This window comes from Battus philenor, unplaced genomic scaffold (assembly GCF_028537555.1).
Source record: "Battus philenor isolate CCGP_79_NKW_IND1 unplaced genomic scaffold, ilBatPhil1.0.hap1 SCAF_14, whole genome shotgun sequence".
In the NCBI taxonomy this organism is placed as follows: Eukaryota; Metazoa; Arthropoda; class Insecta; order Lepidoptera; family Papilionidae; genus Battus; species Battus philenor.
Genome location: NW_027181676.1, coordinates 13139042 through 13158121, shown reverse-complemented (window position 1 = coordinate 13158121; position 19080 = coordinate 13139042). Strand labels below are relative to the sequence as shown.

The window sequence follows — 19080 nt, the reverse complement described above, 5'->3', positions numbered from 1 at the left end:
TGTGATATTTTTGAGTTTAAACTATAGTTTTGTATTTATTTGTTATTTAAACAATATATTATTAAATGAACTATAATTTTAGTATCTCCTTTATATCTGACCATCGCGAAAAGGTCTAATTTCAACTAAGCTTGTTGACAATATTTACTTTAGATCGATAAACTTGTTTTGATACTCAGATCTATTTTATTTCATATATTGTGAGTTTTCAAGATAATTTGTATTAAATCGAATAATTTGTAATACAATAGTTGTATTATTTAATTTAGATTACGATAAATAAAAATGGTAATACAATTTTGATTTATTTATTATCCCGAGATGATGATCGGATTGATATTTGAGTAAATTAATTTTATGGATAATAGAAAGCAAGAAAATAGAAGCGGCTACAAGGAGTTTTTAATAGATAAATAAATAAAAATAATTGCTAGAGGACTAGTAAGTATAACCGTTTGAATTTCGGGATTTTTTCTTACAAAAGTCATATTTCTTGCCCAAGAAGTATATTATCTTTGGGTTGTAGAAGACAAGACGTAGAGGGCTTCAAGCCTTTTTTAGGGTTGATGCCCTCTTAAGTCCTGAGTCAAATGCTACTCAGTAAACCAATCCGAGTGGAAAGCCATTTTAGATCTCCGCCATCACTATATGTCGCCTACAAGTCATGACCTATGGTGATAAGACTCGGCTCGAGCTTCTGTTTACAGTTTTATCAGACTGGATTAGTATGTATATAATGGAAAAGGCCTATCCGGTAATGAGATATTAAAAAACGGTAAATAAAATTATGTTTTATTTACCAATAAATTAATATATATATATTTGTAATTAATATTTAAATATAGAACAAATATTATGGTTTATAAGCTTGTATTCTAAATATGGTTTTAAAATGTGATTAGGTTAAAAGTTAGCATGTCCGCTTTATTTGTGGTCAGCTTAGTCGAGTTATCTCGAGGGTCATTGCTATCGCAATTGTCCGTCTGAGTAATAAACGCGAAGACGTCACTGTAGCTGATGTGCTACTGTTATTGGTGCATTCTGATACGTTATTATTTTGTGCAAGATTTTATTTAACATTAAGCATTGTCAATTTTTTTTAATCTTGTGATGTGGGTAGTAAAAATATTTCTAGATATATATCTAAATGAATTTATAGGGGTGTATATATAGCACATTATCTTCGTCAATTATTGTATTGTAAAAATGTAGAAGGTTTAAGTTCACTCAGAGTGCAATGGAGAGGGCTATATCTGGAGTTTCGTTGAAAGGTCGAATGAAAAGATCCATAGAAGAATCAAGATCTATGTCGGTCACGAAGCTCGAAGAATTGCTTGTCTGAGATGGCGGTGTGCAGTGTGCGGGACACATCGGTTGTGCAACCGATGACCATTGGGGCTGAACGGTTCGAGTGGCGACCATGAGTGGCGTGGGTATGCTTCCACACTAGGTGGGCCGACGACATAGAAAAGATCGCTAGAAGTCGTTGGATGTGGGAGCTTTTAAAGGAGACCTATGCCTCCTCGGTTGAAAAGAAGAATGTATGGTACACCCTAACCAAAAATCAATTGATACAGATAAATACATATTTGAAACAAATTGCTGCCTGTCCCTACAGACTTTGTACACTCTGTGTTTGGCAGTAATCACACAACAATAACTCCTGAAGATGCCCCTTGGAGGGGTGAATCACGTGTTGAGTGATTTAACGGCGGTTGTGTAATTCGCATTGTTTGCATGCGCATTTATCAGCGGGCTGGCGGGCGGTGCACTTTGTTGCACGACTACCACTGCATGTGCGGGAAGTGGTTAAATATTGGTCCTTTTCTTACTTAGGATGGACTTCCGCAAAATAACGCCTGATTCCATTAAATAGTAAAGACTGTACTGCCAAAAACCTAAATTAACGTAACATGTTTGACAGTAAATGTACAGCGGTACAGCGGTTACGGTAGCATTGTACCACCGTTTTGTTATAGATAGTATGAATCATGATAAAATCAGATGAATGGTTGTATTTTTCCCATCATGGTAATTTTTTCTTAGAAAATAATTATTAATGTTTACTGTAGTTTTTCGTGATGTTGCCTTGGTTTTTTGTTAAAGCGTTTAAGACTGACGAAAAAACGGTTTTTATCTCAATCTTTAGATATAAGTTTTTTTTAAATCTTAAATTAGATATGAGGTATTGTTGATATTGTCTCGACTGTGAGTTGGGGATTGGGAAACGCAGACTCGAAAAAAATACGCCTTTTGATGTTCTACATTTCTGGCATCGAACTGGCAGCGACTCTACCCACAACAGCTCTTTCTCTATTGTTCTCACTATGAGTCTTGTTCTTCACTTCTCTTCAGGATGTAGACTGACCTAGAACGCCCCCAGCATCGGCTTTTATAGTCGTCAATGAGCATTCTAGAATGCAATAATTTTGATATTTGAAAGTTTGAATTTAATAGCATTTTCAATTTCCTTGCAAGCCAGGTGTAGTATAAAACCTCTGCAGTTTACAAAACTATAATTTTAATACTCGTTCTAAAGGATTTTAATTATACCAACTTCTTAAACCATTTCTAAACGTTTTGTGGGTGATAGCTATGTTGATTTTTTCTTGCCTTTGTGGCAATATGTTAGTGTTTTAATGTAAAAATCTTCTATCTAGGATAATTCCAGAAACTTCCAACTAATCGCGTTACCATGGTTCTTGTGTCAACGTTTAATATTTCACGACCTCGCACCATGGGTAGGGTTTCAAAATATTTGCACATTACTCAAGGCATTCGCAGTAGGGTATTCGTATTATCGCACGTTTGGTTTCGTGGAACTCAATGATCGGCCGTTTCAAACGAACTATTTGTTTGTTTTTGTTTGAATTCGACGTATAGCTAAACGAGTATTAATTTATTGTTATATGTTATAGTAGTTGGATATCCGGAATCCGTAACGATAGAATTTTGATTTCGCGTTTTAAGCTGTATTTGAATAATTGCATGCCATATGACAATTGTAGCGAATTTGCAAGTCTAAGTGCCAGTTGGCAGGCTAGAACTAAAGGCCGCTATGGGACCTGAAGGTTCTAGAGGAGAGACCATGGGTCGGCAAGCGCAGCATAAGACTGGACCTCCTGAAACGACAAACAACCTTTACATTTAAGTCTGCGGAAGATACTGGAGGCAGGCCGATTCCTACAGGTCTTATTGTTAATCTATGGGACAGAATATCTAGTGGTTGTCTTACAGCTGAAATTATGGTATATCGAAGAAGAGTATAAATTAATATCATATCAAGGTCTTTAACAAAAGAAAGAGACAGCCTAAACCTATTATCCACGGTCAGTAGTCAAAGTCGAAATTTGACCGCTTTGTACTTTAATGCGATTATTAAATAGGTCAATGAAATTTAACAGGAATATCATATGAAAAGCAATTTAGTATTTTTAAAATGTGGACATCTTTTATTTTAATTATTTACAAAAATAATGTACAGGAATTTTTTTTAAAGATATATTCCAGTCCGTAGTCATCCAGTGCAAGGAATAAGTTTCTCCCAAACATATTGGCAACTCGGCTGACAGGTTGCCGATGGCAGTGTGGTATTATGGTACGCAGAGAACCCTGCTGCCGATCCTCTAGAAACTTGTTTATGAGCTGTGACAATTCTATATAATTAATGCACAAAATGAGAATTAAATAAGACTATTACTCTGCTCACAATGTAACACGTGAATATTTCCAGTCTTGTCAACAATATATATGATAAACTTGTGTTAGGCGCACCGAAGACACTATGCAGACAGCTTCGATCCAGTTCCACTGAATAACATGGTGAAAGCCTATCTCCTTGGATATCATACTGTTGAAATGATGATGTATTTGTATACCTCCACTTTAGCCTTTCTAAAATCCCTACGCTCCCCTATGTAACTGTAAATATTTTAATAATCCAATTGCACCCCTGTGGGGCGTGGGCCTCAAGTTGGGAAACACGGGTATGGATAGTTCATATTGACTTATTAGAGAACCTCTTTGCTTCTATGAATACAGCTAGATACAATTGTAAATGTCTATATGCTGCGCAATTCTTTTTATTTCTATAGTTTTCTCAAGATGGATCAAAGAAGTGGCGTCATAGGAAGGGTCAGTTCAAGGTCACTCAGAGAACAATGTAGAGGTCTATGCTCGGAGTTTCAGTGTGAGATTGATTCAGAAATTATCAGATCAGAAGAATAAAGATCACCGGCGTAGCTCGAAGATTTGTTTGCCGGAAGTGGCAGTAGGCAAGGCACATCGCTCGTGCAATCGATTGCTGTTGGGACCAAAATGATCTCAAGTGGCATCACGAGCCAGTGGACGCGGCGGTGGTAGGCCCCTTACTAGCTGGACCGACGACATAGTTAAGATATATAATATTATTTGGAATTTTACAAAGTGTTTTCGAACCGTGTAGATTTATTTACACACAATAAGCGACTGGTCTTACCTCAGCGTATTGCATGATGAGAAATAAAAACTTTGGGTCGCACTGGATTGCATTATGTCCACATGATAAGGATTCTTGAATAGATCGTATAAAAAGAGAGTGATAAATAAAGAATTATTGAACAATAAACTCCCTGATCCCAAAAAGTTAAGGGTACGAGAGGCCCCCAATAGCGGGGGCCAAAAAAAAAGTATAGGTCGTATGAGTTCGTGAATAGATCCATTAGATATTTATATTTGTGCAGATCAATTGTAAACTGATACATGGATGAATACAGTATATGATTAGTACGGTTTTATGTTTTGGTGTGTAAGAGCAGACATGCGTCCGAAAAGGGTTAATAAACCAAGGTCACCCAGAGAACAATAGAGAGAGACATACTTGGAGATCGAGTCAGAAATGCTGAGATTTCAAGAAGAACTAGTAGCTCGAAGCTGGCTGAAAATCGCGGAAAGTCGCTAGACGAGGGCAACGCAAGAGGAGTCATCGTGACAATCTTTAAGTTAGACCTATGCCTTACATTGAACGCATATCTGGTGAATAACTCTCCACAACGCACAGAGACTTTTCAGTTGAGGAAACGGGACACTTAATACACTCTCTTTTAGAATTCATCGATATCGTCATCAACATCATCTCTAAGATGTCCACTGTTGGACATAGACTTCGCTCAATGGTTCCCAATAGCGCCGAGAAGCGGTCTACATTCAACGACTTCCGGTAACCTTAACAAGGTCGTCTATAAACCATATAATCACTAAAATTTGAGTGTATAAATACTTTTTGTGCATGTTTCACGTTCCAACATTTATAGCTTGTCAGTCGTGTTATTCTATGAGTCAGTATCTCATAAAACGTTAATAAACATAAAAATACCATTCATCGCTTGTAAATAACTTTTAAAGTGCTGATTATTAGAATGTCGTTGTTTTTAAGCTAGGATTTTAATGAGTCTAGTTTTATCCAAGGCCAATACTAGAATAATACGTCCATAGATGAAATATATATTTTATTCACACGTAATAGACTAGGAGAGAATTATGGTGTGTTTTGCTAAGATCGGGTCAGAATTGAGATCCTCAGAACAAAGGTCACAGACATTGGTTTAAGTCAGGGCTTCTTAAACTATGGGTCGCGACCATAAATGGGGTCGCGTGGCAAAATTCTGGGGTCGAGGGATTTCAATGTCAAATATTTAAATATACCATTTCATAACACTATTTCACTAGAATTAGCGAAATACAGTGGACTTACAGCGTGTAGACACGCGCATTTGTTGAAGATTTAAAAGTAATATAAATACAATTTTATCATTTTTTGTGCAATTTTAAATTTTAGATTTTTGTAAGTTTCAAAACGAATTCTAAAACCATATATTTTCATATGTATATGTATATTAGTAGTACTAGTAAATAAATCGTCAAAAAAAATTATATATTTGTATGGGGTCGTCAAGAAACTCGTAATCATAAATGGGGTCGTGAATGACAAAAGTTTAAGAAGCCCTGGTCTAAGTAATTGTTTGTGTGAAGTGGCAGGGTCGAAAGTAGATAAGTAAGTATCGAATAAACAGCACTGTGCAGCATTTCGGGCCCAACGGCCATCGATTGCACGAGAAATTGTTCCAGCTGTCAGTGACCCTGGTTCTTGTGCAGATCATATTTCTGAGCATAGCCGTCTCAAATGCTCTATTCGACAACCAACCCTCAAATAATTTAAAATGTATGTTAAATGTAACTGTTATTAATGATTTTAGATTAAGTTATTTAATAAAAATAGATGGTACGATGTTTGATGTAAACACACGTACAAAGAAGTTAAATTATAGTTTATGATATATCTATTGTTAAACATTGATAATTTTATTTTATTAATAAATAAATAAAACAAAAATGTCTTCCGTGCTGGTGGTAGACTGAACTCGAGGTAAATAAGATATAATTCATTGTACATTAAATTTTATATATTTGGGTGACGTGATATTGAAAATTGTCTTTTTTTTTGTTAATAAATAAATAAAACAAAAATGTCTTCCGAGCTGGTGGTAGACTGAACTCAAAGTGAATAAGAGATATAATACATTGTACATTAAATTTTATATATTTGGGTGACGTGAAAACTGTCAATTTTTTTTATTAATAAATAAATAAAACAAAGATGTCTTCCGAGCTGGTGGTAGACTGAACTCGAGGTAAATAACAGATAATATTCATTGTACATTGAATTTTATATATTTGGGTGATGCGATATTGAAAATTGTCTTTTTTTTGTTAATTAATAAATAAAACAAAGATGTCTTCCAAACTGGTGGTAGACTAAACTCGAGGTGAATAAGAAATACAATACATTGTAGTTTGAATTTGATATATTTGGGTGACGTGATATTGAAAACTGTCAATTTTTTTAACAAATGCATCATGCAAGTGTGAATTTAAAATGACGAAACATCTATACGATTTCTGAATCATCGACCTTCGTTGAGTTTGCTGAAAACGTGCGTTTCGTAAACGCTTGTTCAGTTAAATTGTGGCCTTCGCACACATTGCAAGATTCGAGGCATTAGCTGTGGACGAGGACGGGCGTCGCCGCGCGCTTTGCTTAGTCTAGAGCAGAGGTCGGCAACATTTTAATGTAAAGAATGAAATACTAAATTTAAAGTTCATGGCGGGTGCCAACTATTTTTTGACCTAATAAATATATCAAAATAATATTCATATTTATAAAACATGTTCGTTTATTAATTTAATAATTTATAAATTTAATTACAGAACAAGGTTATTATTTTTAAATAAATACAGAAGAATGTGTTGCGAGTATATTAAAGATGGTGGCAATACCAATGGCATATCTAATATATAAAATTCTCGTGTCACGGTGTTCGAACTTGAACTCCTCTGAAACGGCTTGACTGATTTTTACCAAATTTAATATGCGTATTCAGTAGGTCTGAGAATCGGCTAATATCTATTTTCTATACCCCTAAGTGATAAAGGTTGTTCACACTTAAAAAGTATTTTAATTTTTTTAACGAAATTTTTTGTTTTTATTTTTTTATGATACAGCATACAAGAATACATACAACCATAAATTTTCACCCCTCTACGATCAACCCTTATTTTTTATTAAAATATCAGTTTGCGGGATCAGCTAGTTTTTATATAAAGTTATTTTAATGGGATTTGAGTTGCCATATCATCTGAAATTTTTTCATAATCGATCATATACGACGTTTGAATTTCTTGTCTAAATTAACAATAGTTTAAGGGCGAACTAAAGTTTATTGAAGGGCCCCGTGTTGCCGATCTCTGGTCTAGCGGATCTCACAGGAGTGTTATTTATAAATCTGATCATGGCTAAACATTTGTTAAGATCAAAGGCTCTTGAAGTGGTTCAGGTGGACACAAAGGAGACCACTTGAGAGATAGGAAGTGGAAATTCACAATTCGTAAGCAAAAATTTATGTTTTCTAGTTGTTTGGTCGGTCTGTGAGAAAAAAGATCTGGGAACCTCTGGTAAAGGTTGAGAAATTGACTCGGCCGATAGTTTGACTTTACAAACTCTGTATGCGGGTATTTTGTACCGTAATGTACGTAGGTATATTTAAATTAAATGTAGAGGGTCATTATAAATATGTAGTAAAAACTTTAAAGGAATCTAAATATATATATCTCTTTTGACAGCAAATTTTACACCTATTTCCTGTAAATATAATATAAAGTGATTACTCTAAACATGTTACATTAATTTATTTTTCTATTGGAATGCGAAAGGTCAATGGACTCTGGCAGTACAATGTCTGCGAGGACAATTATTAATTTTAATATAATATTTCAAATTTTGCTACTTTTCTTTACTATTATTACGTTAGTCATACATTAGTTGAAAGTAATTATAACTATACATTCACCTCTGTAAAACTTTTGTTTTCAATCAACTAACACCCATTTTCTATCATTCTCTAAAAATCACGATATATATATATATATATATATATATATATATACTACGTGTATATGTATACTAGGTTTTGTTGATTTTAATTGCCTTACTTATATTTTTACAATACTCCAAGATTTGGTGTCCTTGTCCTTGTGAAGAACTCTTGCATCTTTGCAATGTTTCTTTTCTCTATTCTCTCCTGCAAACAAAACTGGCATTATATACGCACAGTGCCAAATACGTGACAGCCATGTGCACTGGTCTACCGCAGGGTCACAGGTGCAGGAGAGACTTCCTTGAGTTTAATGCAGATACTCGAGGAATCCCCCGTCTCCTGTGGCCATCTTGACAAGAATTATGTCAGGTCGCACAATTAAACTCACTACACTGACAGTTAGTAGATAGCCCAGTTAGTTGTACGGACTCAATTCCGAAGCAGCAAAAGTTCTCTGGGCAAGAAGTATCTATATCAGTGATTCTCAAACTTGTCTATATCGACCCCTAGGGGTCTATGACAACCTGCAAGGGGTCTACGTCAGCGAAAAAAAATTTGGGGGTCCATGAAATGAAAATGGGGGTCCACGATAGTGGATCTCAACACATACACTAATAGTACCTATTTACTTACATCATACTATCTTATAATATCATAACATTTACATTATTTATAATAGTAACTATGAAGTAAAAAAATATTGCTTATTTTATTTATAGTAGCTTATTTATTTTATTTATAGTTCATTTTATGTTTATTTAATGTTACGTATATTTTACATAACAGATACAAAATTTTATTTTGATGTGTTTTTACTTTAAGTTTTTAACGCTAAACTTCACTACAGTTAGAAATTTACAGGAAATCAATAACAGGTAAGTAGGGGGTCTATCCAACACGGAAAAACATGGCAAGGGGTTTACGACACAAAAAAGTTTGGGGAACTCTGATCTATATCAATAGAAACAATAAATTTACCTATCTAAACATTTTACACCTATATTTAATCACCATGTTTATTTATATGTTCATTATTTCTGACAAAATGGTGCTATCTTTTTATTATAAGTTAAATTTAAGTATAAATAGACTTCACATAAAGTCAACAAACTCTCAAGCTGTCTAAAAAGTTTTATAAGGCTTTACGTTGAAGAGGTTTTTGAAGATGCCTTGAACAAAAGCACTCTTAAAATACAAAACGGGCGTTGGCTGCTTCGTCGCTTTGTATTTGCGAACATTTAAAATCATAAATCTATATCAGATTCTATTGTTAAATTATTTCAATTATCACCTTTTATTATAACTTACTTTTTAATTACTTGTAATAATATATACATGTATTATTTGTAATTTATTTTTGTTATTAGAAAGTGATAAGAACTAGGTGTTCATTGAAATTCGGAATCTGCGCGCAGTCTTCCGATCGCCGGACAGTGGGCCACAAGGTGGACCACGGTCTGGCCCACGCCCGGTTCACAGAAGCACGAGGGATCCTCCTTGAGCTTGAACCTGTGGAGGAACTCAGAGAACCCCTCGTGCCCCGTGAAGAGCTGGGCCAAGACCGCGTCCACCTCGACACTTATTACGACACAGAATATATTAATAAAAAATTAAAAGTTCCTGTCCCACACAAGATAGGGGAACGAGAGGTCCCGAATAACGGGGGCCATTTAAAAAAAAAGAGCAGTGGTAGCTCAGCTGTAGAGGATTAAGACACAGAATATATTAATAAAAAATTAAAAGTTCCTGTCCCACACAAAATAGGGGAACAAGAGGTCCCGAATAACGGGAGCCATTTAAAAAAAAAAGAGCAGTGGTAGCTCAGCTGTAGAGGATTAAGACACAGAATATATTAATAAAAAATTAAAAGTTCCTGTCCCACACAAAATAGGGGAACAAGAGGTCCCGAATAACGGGAGCCATTTAAAAAAAAAGAGCAGTGGTAGCTCAGCGGTAGAGGATTAAGACATGTGATTGCAGGTTCGATAAAATATAAAGAATTATCTCTGCTCACTAACAAGTTTCCAGAGGATGGACAGCATCGTGCGTACCATAATACCACAATGCGATCACCAACTCGCGTGCCAAGTGTGGCGATTATGGTATATCCCCCTATAGATATATTTGGCTGAGGCATATGCATTGCAGCGGGTGACTATAGGTTGAAATGACGACGGCATCTTTTCTTAAAGTCAATGAATTCAGATATAATAAATAACGTAATAAATAGATAATTTACTTAGAAAAAGTGTTTTTTTTTTAATTCTGATTAATATATATTAATATTAATTATTATTTATTATCTGTTCCTGTATATTTTGCACTGCCAGAAGTCATTGCCCTGTTACATACCAATAGAAAAAAATAATAATTAATGCAATATATTTCATTTATCACTTTATACAGAATGATTGGAAATTGCTATAAAGTTTTTGACTACCAAATGAGCTTTTGAGTGTAATTTTTTTTAAACACGTGCTTCGGGAGTGATTTGTTTTTAATTAATAAAATATAAACATTCAATTCAAAATTTCGAATGTTTTTTACCGCCAAAATTGCTTAATTTCATAATTCGGTATTATTCAACAATAGAATCATGGAACGCATATCTCTGTCCCTTTAATTTATACAAGTGCGATTGAAATAGCGCCATATTAACTCTGTCATGTGAATATATTATTGCAATAGATTCAAACATCGACTCCAAAGCTCACGTTGCTCCGTGTCTTACGTCCGGCCTACAATTCTGTTAACCTCGAAATGCCTTCATCGAATGCGCATTTAAATCACTTAGTATATCCGTAAGTTACTTTACAAAACAGCGATTTACCGTCTTTGTACATATGTACAACTTTTAATTATTGAATAGAAAATTCTCGAAAAAATTTCATATGCACACAGCGTATACTTAAAAGATCACAGTTTACTATATGATTATATTCACGCCAGTGTTATCATAAAGCGCGGCGAGATAAGAGCTGATGAAAAAAAGGTCATAAGCGCCACGCATCTTGCTACACGCATACCTATAGCACGGTACAGCAGTTTCGGTAGCATTAAGGTCAAAAATTATTATAGTAAAATTATTATTATAGTTGAAAATAATTATTATAGTCAAAATGTCGAAATCCGTTCAAAATGAAGAAAGCTATATATATCAGATATTATTTTAAAAATAACGAAATGCAAGTATCGTTTGTATTCGCGTTAATACAAGTCACCCATAGTTGTCACTAAGCCACGCCCCTTGACCAATTAGATGATAGTAAAACATAAAGACGTGTTCACAATAATCAGTTGAAATAAACATTTTAGATGGCACGGACGTGTATTTTGTTATGCGTTATCTGGTCTCTACTTTATTTAAAATATAGTTACAATCGACAAATGCCTTGTGATAATTTTTAATTATTAAAAATATTCCATATTATAAAACCGATAAAACAAAACTAAAGATTTTTAAGTATATTTATAAATTGTTATCTTTTCAATTTTAGAACAGTCTTTTATTTATTATATACAAATATAGCTTGTATACATAAATAACATATTTATAGTTACATTTTAAATAATCTATATTCATAATTTGCTAGCATAAATAAAACTAAAATGTAATTGAATTTACGTGTAATGGGTAAATTCTACTTAAAATAAATATTTGTGATTTCCAAATGAGTTCTAATCTCAGACAAGCCTACATTTAAATAGCACATGAGTAATTAAACCATTTTATTAGTTTTTATTATCTGTTGTATTCTATAATCTTTAGATGCATTGCTAGATTTAAAAAATCGTTTTTTAAATAAAGAATTTTTAGTTTAAATTCAATATACAGGCGATTCGATACCCGGCGATCATTGCACATAAACATTTGGAAAGAGACAATCGGTTAATTTCGGCTTCGTAGAGCACTGTCTCTGTCCCACATTACCTTTATGACGTTTTGTCAGTCGTTGTATTTCGTGCGACAGAGATAACGCTCTACGAAGCCGAAATTAGCCGATTGTCTCTTTCTAAAGTTCGATGTGCAATATTTATCGCCGGGTACTGTAATCTGTTCTGAAATCATTTAATACCAGATACTAAAATTCTAGTAAAAGATATCTAATATTTAGAATAGAGTCGCTTATACTAGCCATACAAGTCGATATGCGGGAAGCATCTTAAGGATTCTCGTGTAGAGTCGGCCAGCGGCTCAGTGGGCGGGTCATTGACCGGCTGACGTGCGTAAAAACAAAATGTACAACGGTTGTAAGGAGAATTGTGACGACTCGGATTTTTTCGTTCGGAAATAAATAGTCTTTAAAATAGGAAATAAATACATGTTGCACAGTTGTGTATAAAGGAGTTAATAATTTTATTTTAGCATTCAGAAACCGAATGTCTTTTACTGCCAACATTGGGTACATCTTTACTTTATGCAGGTCGATTGACTAATCGTAAAAACTTAGAATGGCTGAGGAGGAATGGATGTCTTATATTTAGTAAGAAAAGGACATATATAGCTATTTTCGCTATGTAGCAGTAGTCGTGCAACAAAGTACACCGCCCACCACCCCGCTGATAAATGCGCATGCGGCAAACAATGCGAATTACACAAATACCACTGTTAAATCACTCAACACGTGTTTCACCCCTCCACAGGGCATCCTCAGGAGTAATGTCACATCGTAATTTTTTTTTAATTGTGTACATTGTAGGATGTTGACACGTGCTCGATCAACGTTGATTAAAACTACTCAAGAAACTTCTGTAAAGGTCGTATAACCCGCAGAATAGACCGTCGAAGTTTTTAAGTTCAGAAATGGAATCCACACGGGCAAGTATGGGTCGTTCACCCACATGGAGACATGACCTAGTTAAGGTTTTATGATGACTTGGAGATCTATTGAACACGCCCAAGTCCAATAATGGATGAACGTCTGTTAAAGGATCTTACATAATCCTTTTATAGTCTCTTATTAACACGAAATTTCCTTCTGAAAGGAAACTAATTTAATTAAATCCTATAGTTGATAACAAGATATTTGCAAACCATTTCCTTCCGTTCGTTTAATATTATTATTCAGCGTAGTCGACAGAACGGTGCAAATAACGGAGGATGAAGCTAAAGAGATAAGAACACAATGGCTAATTGTTATCGACGCAGCTGGGTCGGTGAGGGCTCCAGGGTTAACTGTCAACGACTGTGACGTCATCGCTACACTAAACACACGCACACACGCACTCGTTTTAGTGATGTGAAAAATAGGTATTTGAACACATAAGTTAACCCTTTCGCTGCCGTAGACTCCAACTAAAAATTGTCACTTAACCCTTTTCGGATGTATTCAATTTGGGAACTGGTCGGAATGAAATTCCGCTAGAAAGCGCATTGATACATAACATGCAGTATTATAAAGAATAAATAAGATTTATTAATTTGTTTATAATTATGTTATGTGTATTTATCATTATGTTATAGCGAAAATTATATTTTATAGTTCTGCAATTTGTGGAATTTTTCAAAACAACTAACTTTCTTTTGGCCGTTATGGAAAATTATTTTCAAATATTAAAAAAAAACGAGAATGCCTAATTACAATTATATATAATTTTAGGAATATTATTTGGTATTTTACAAAGTGTTTTCGAACCGTGTGAACGCACAATAGACGACTGGCCTTACATCAGCGTATTGCATGTCGAACGAGAAATAAATGCTTTGATTCGCACTGGATTTCGTTATCTCCATATGATAAGGATTCCTGAATAGGTCGCATGAGTTCGTGAATATATCCATTAGATATTTATATTTGTACAGATAAATTGTAAACTGATACACGGATGAATACAGTATATGATTAGTACGGTTTCATGTTTTGGTGTGTAAGAGCAGGCATGCGTCCGAAAAGGGTTAATATATCAAGGTCACCCAGAGGACAATAGAGAGAGACATACTTTGAGATCGAGTCAGAAATGCTGAGATTTCAAGAAGAACTAGTAGCTCGAAGTATTGCACGTCTGAAGTGGTAGTGGCAGTCGTGGCTGAAAATCGAGGAAAGTCGCTAGATGAGGGTGTGGCGTGCATATCGCGCGCCACTCAAACACCAAGCTCTTACCCACGTGACCGTCAATCGCATGGCGGCGGCGGCAGTGAAACAGATACATGACAGATGGCGCCACAGTAGACGCAACGAAAATCTGCATCGCGCTGTTGAGAGTCTCCGCGCTCATTATAAGGGCTAGCGGAGGTGCGGTCAACGCAGGAAGAAGCAACTGAAGATCAAGAAGCGACCGACGAACAAGAAGCAATCGACGAACAAGATACAACCGACGAACTACCGAAGCACAAGAAGCTACCGAAAGACCAAGAAGCTACCGTACCACGACCACTCCTACAAGGGCAACGCAAGACGGGTCATCGTGACAATATTTAAGTTAGGTCTATGCCTTGCAGTGGTCAATTGTCGTCAATTGTCTAATATAGTGATGCTGTTGACGACAATTTTATTCTGATGTCCCAATATAATATTGTGATGACAACGATTGTTTTCCATTTTAGTGACAGTCCAAATCAATGTCACCTACTATAGACACTCCATTGAGCGTCGCCTAAACGAGTTTGCTCCTGAATTTGTGAAATAAATAATATAATCTCTCGGGCCGAAGCTTCCGAAGTTATTATAGCTTCTCTTAAAACGATGGCTAAGGGCGTTTTGCGGTTTGAACACGCGTTGAAGCTTTACCTGACAACGGGTTTAAACTGCACATAAAATAACTAGTCAATTAATAATAGGAAAAATAGACTAAAAATAGAATAACAAAAGTGTAGTAATGTATTAAGAAAGCACAACCCAAGGAAAACTGTGATAAAAAAAGAATATGTAAATAATTAAATAAAGAACTAAAAAAATATGTACGTAGCCACCTAAGAGTAATAAGATGATGGAAGGAAGGCGATGAAAGCAAGAAGGAATGAAAGAACAAAATGAAAGATATTGTGATAGAAATGAAGTAAGAATAAAAGAAATTGAGAAGTATGACAGTGAGTGAAGAATAAAGATGAAAAATCTGAAAAACTTATTTTTAAACAAATACCCTGATCCCAACTAATTAGGGGTACGAGAGGCCTCCAATAGCGAGGGTCATAAAAAATACTGAAAACGGATAAACAGATCCAAACTGTAACATCAAGAGGTTTATCTTTACATCATGATTTCAGTCTTAAGACTTTCACTGTTGGATATAGACCTACCCGATAGATTGGACTGTATTTTTATTTGGCCCCGGTTTTTGGTGACCTGTCGTTCAGTTTTTATTTTTGTCTTTTCTTCTTCTTTTGTTTATCATGTTTCGTTCTTCGCAATATCTGTGACAAAACATTTTACGCATTTTAGACTCCCTCTTACATTCTCGTCCTGCGTTACTAAGATATCACAGATTTGTTTTAACTATAACTTTACTTTGCTGTCACAGATTTAGTCACTTCTTTACTACTTGTGTCTATCTTGTTCTTTTTGTTATCATCTATTATAAAGACTTATTCGGACTTAAAAAGTACAAAAATGTTTAATTAATACTACACTTAAACTAAATTCATTTTTTTCCATACATTTAGTGTTTTGTTATTTTTAGTAAATCCGTTACTCCATTCTACTCTATCTCTTGCCAATCTGCTCCATGTTACTCCTGCAACTTGCCTTATATCGTCCCATCTTTTTGTTTGTCTACCTTTTTTCCTATTTCCTTCCCTCAGATACAACTGCATAACTAATTTACACAATTTCTCCTTTCCTCTTATCATATGTCCTAAATACTTCCATTTAGATCTTTCTGTTGCTGTTAGCATCAATATTAATTACAAATTTTATCTCACCCGAACCTGCCTTACGCAACTAAGTCTTATTACTACATATTCCACTCTGTCTTATTCTTTTGTACAACCTTAGAAATAGGTCGATGCTCTTCGTCATCCACCAGGGAGGCGATGTTCTTTGCCTTGATCCTTTCTTCTACCTCTATTTCAGTCTTTAAATTCTTTAGAGAAACATGTTACATTTATATTCAACTTATTTAGTGGCACATTATGTCGCGGTGAGTCCATATATGTGTAAAGTGATATAGCTATGACTTCATTGTCGATAAACAGTACTCGAACAGTCATCTATGTAAACATTATTTATAACTTTCAATTACATTATTATTATTATTGCTTGATGTTTATTACATTATCATTAATAATTTAACACGTTCCGTGCCACGGTAATTTTTGAAGATTTTCCATTTAGGCCGCGTGGGGCGTATTTGACCCACACTTTAAAAATTAAAAAAGTCGTTTAAGACGTATGCTTTACACTTTTTCCGTACTAAACTATAATTAGCGAGAAATAGTTGTAAATTTTAATATGCATTGCGTACGCGCATGCGTGACGTGAAGTTATCTATATTCGAGCATACAAAATTCATTTGTTTAAGAATCATTTGCTTTTCAATGAGAACTGCAAATGGCCTGAACGGAAAGTGCAGCGGGGGTCGTATACCCCACATGGCATGAAATGTGTTATTTAATGGAATCAGGCGTTATTTTGTGAAAGTCTATCCTAAGTAAGAAAAGGATCAATATTTTGTGAGCCTGAGCTCACTCCGTGTTTGGCACTAATTGATGTAACATAACTCTTGAAGATGCCCCGTGGAGGGGTGAAACACGTGTTGAGTGATTTAACGGTGGCAGTTGTGTAATTCGCATTGTTTGCCGCGTGCGCATTTATCAGCGGGCTGGCGGGCGGTGCACTTTGTTGCACGACTACCACTGCATGTGCGGAAGTGGCTAAATATTACTCCTTATCTAACTTATGAAATGTGTTAATCCTTGTTAATAATTGTATATATAACTTTAAATGTGAAGGCATTAGATTAATAGAAAACACTAAAGGTCAAAAAAGATTCTTCAAGTATTGTTAACTGAGTCCTGGTGAAATTACACGTTCTTCTTTTTGCCTACCAGATCATTCCCAAGATTCCGCATCCAGAGATTTTTCGCAACCATAACTATAATCGTGTTATCTCGTAGTCGATCGACAAAAAAAAACTAAAATAACACTTTTTTTTAAATTAAAAGGCCTAAAATTTCGACCGCTAAGATGTCACTACATATAAATTAGTAACAAGTAATCGATTTTTTTTAAATGTAAGTTTCAATCAAACAAACATAGTTTATGAGGTTATTAGTTAAAAATGATTAGTTAGTAGAATTTTGTACATCCAACTACACGTATACAAGCGTCTAGAAAAACAGTGGTTGCAAACATTTCTTTAACATGGTAAATGAAATAAAATCTAATCTAAACGAGTTGATTACGAAAGAATTTGCGTGTTTTTAGACTGAAGGATAATGGTTTTACGTTTCAGCAATTAATAGTTATTTCATAAGGTTATGAATTATTATGTACGTGAGAGTAATGGCACCCAATAAAAATATTTTCGTAATTTTGTTGCTAATTTTTTTTTATACATACTCGTTAAGTTTGTGTATTTTTGAAAGTTGAATGTTCCTTTTCCTTGCTTGATTTTTATTAAATATAATTTTGAATATAATAGGTATTTAATTTAATTTAAATGTAAGGTATTTTATTATTAATTATGTTATACATTATTCGTTAATTTTAAATTGATACTTACATCTTTATTATTAATACATTATAGAGAGTAATTATTCAACATTTGTAAAATGTTTTAAAGACTTAATGTAAAAATCAATATTAGGAATAATAAGTGACGCAATGTTATTATAGTAAGAAAAAGCGTTTTTAAAATTAAGAATACTACATATTTAATATTAATTATTGTTTATTATCCGTCTGTGCAGACTTAGGCGTTATTGGCCTATCGCTTTGAAATAGAAAAAATAAATTAATTTAACATATTTCAGAGCGATTATTTTATACAGCGTGATTTGAAATAATTGTAGAAATTTAAAAGTTGATTTGTAAAGCTTTTACATCTATAACTAATCACCATGTATCATCTTAAATATTTTCACACGTACTCGGATCTTCCCGAGCAACGCGGTAATTGCCATTTTCCGGTTACGCAAATAGTACGGTTCCGGTAGCTCATGAAATATCCGGACTAATAAGACGTATTATCGATCATATAGAAGTGCATATAAAATAACTATGGCGTGTGTTTAAAGGATCTCTAAAAAAGATTTGTTTCGTACGACTTGCATTCAGAAACCGGTTTTACCGGTTAGACGGGCGGCTGCGCCCGATACCGGTTCGAGATCGGACCACGTGTATCAAATCATGCGCGTTTCAATCGATAACATTGATGCCTCGATCCCATCACTATTTAAATTAGTCATTGACCTACAATTTTTCTTTATAGCTCCTTATAATGCGACATGCCAATAGCTTTTAAAATAAAGGTTAGTGTTTAGCATATTTGCTGTAAAATAATGTATGATATTCCCCATAAAAAACATTATTTCACAAATAATAAATAGCGTAATGATATTATATTAATAAAAGGCGTTTTTATAATCCTGTCAGTGCAGACTTTGTACTTCCAGAAGTTAATGGCTTGTCGGATTTCATTTGAAAAAAATATTGCAGAGTGATCACATTATACAGTATGATTGATAATAGGTGTATATAGGTCAATGTAAAGACATTCATCCTTATAATCC

General features: G+C 34.5%; 1 protein-coding gene across 1 annotated transcript in view; it reads left to right on the top strand.

The window, feature by feature from the left end:
• LOC137933833 (uncharacterized) overlaps nucleotides 1-19080 on the top strand; it is a 46270-nt gene that overhangs the window by 583 nt on the left and 26607 nt on the right. The gene's annotated exons all lie outside the window — the stretch shown is intronic.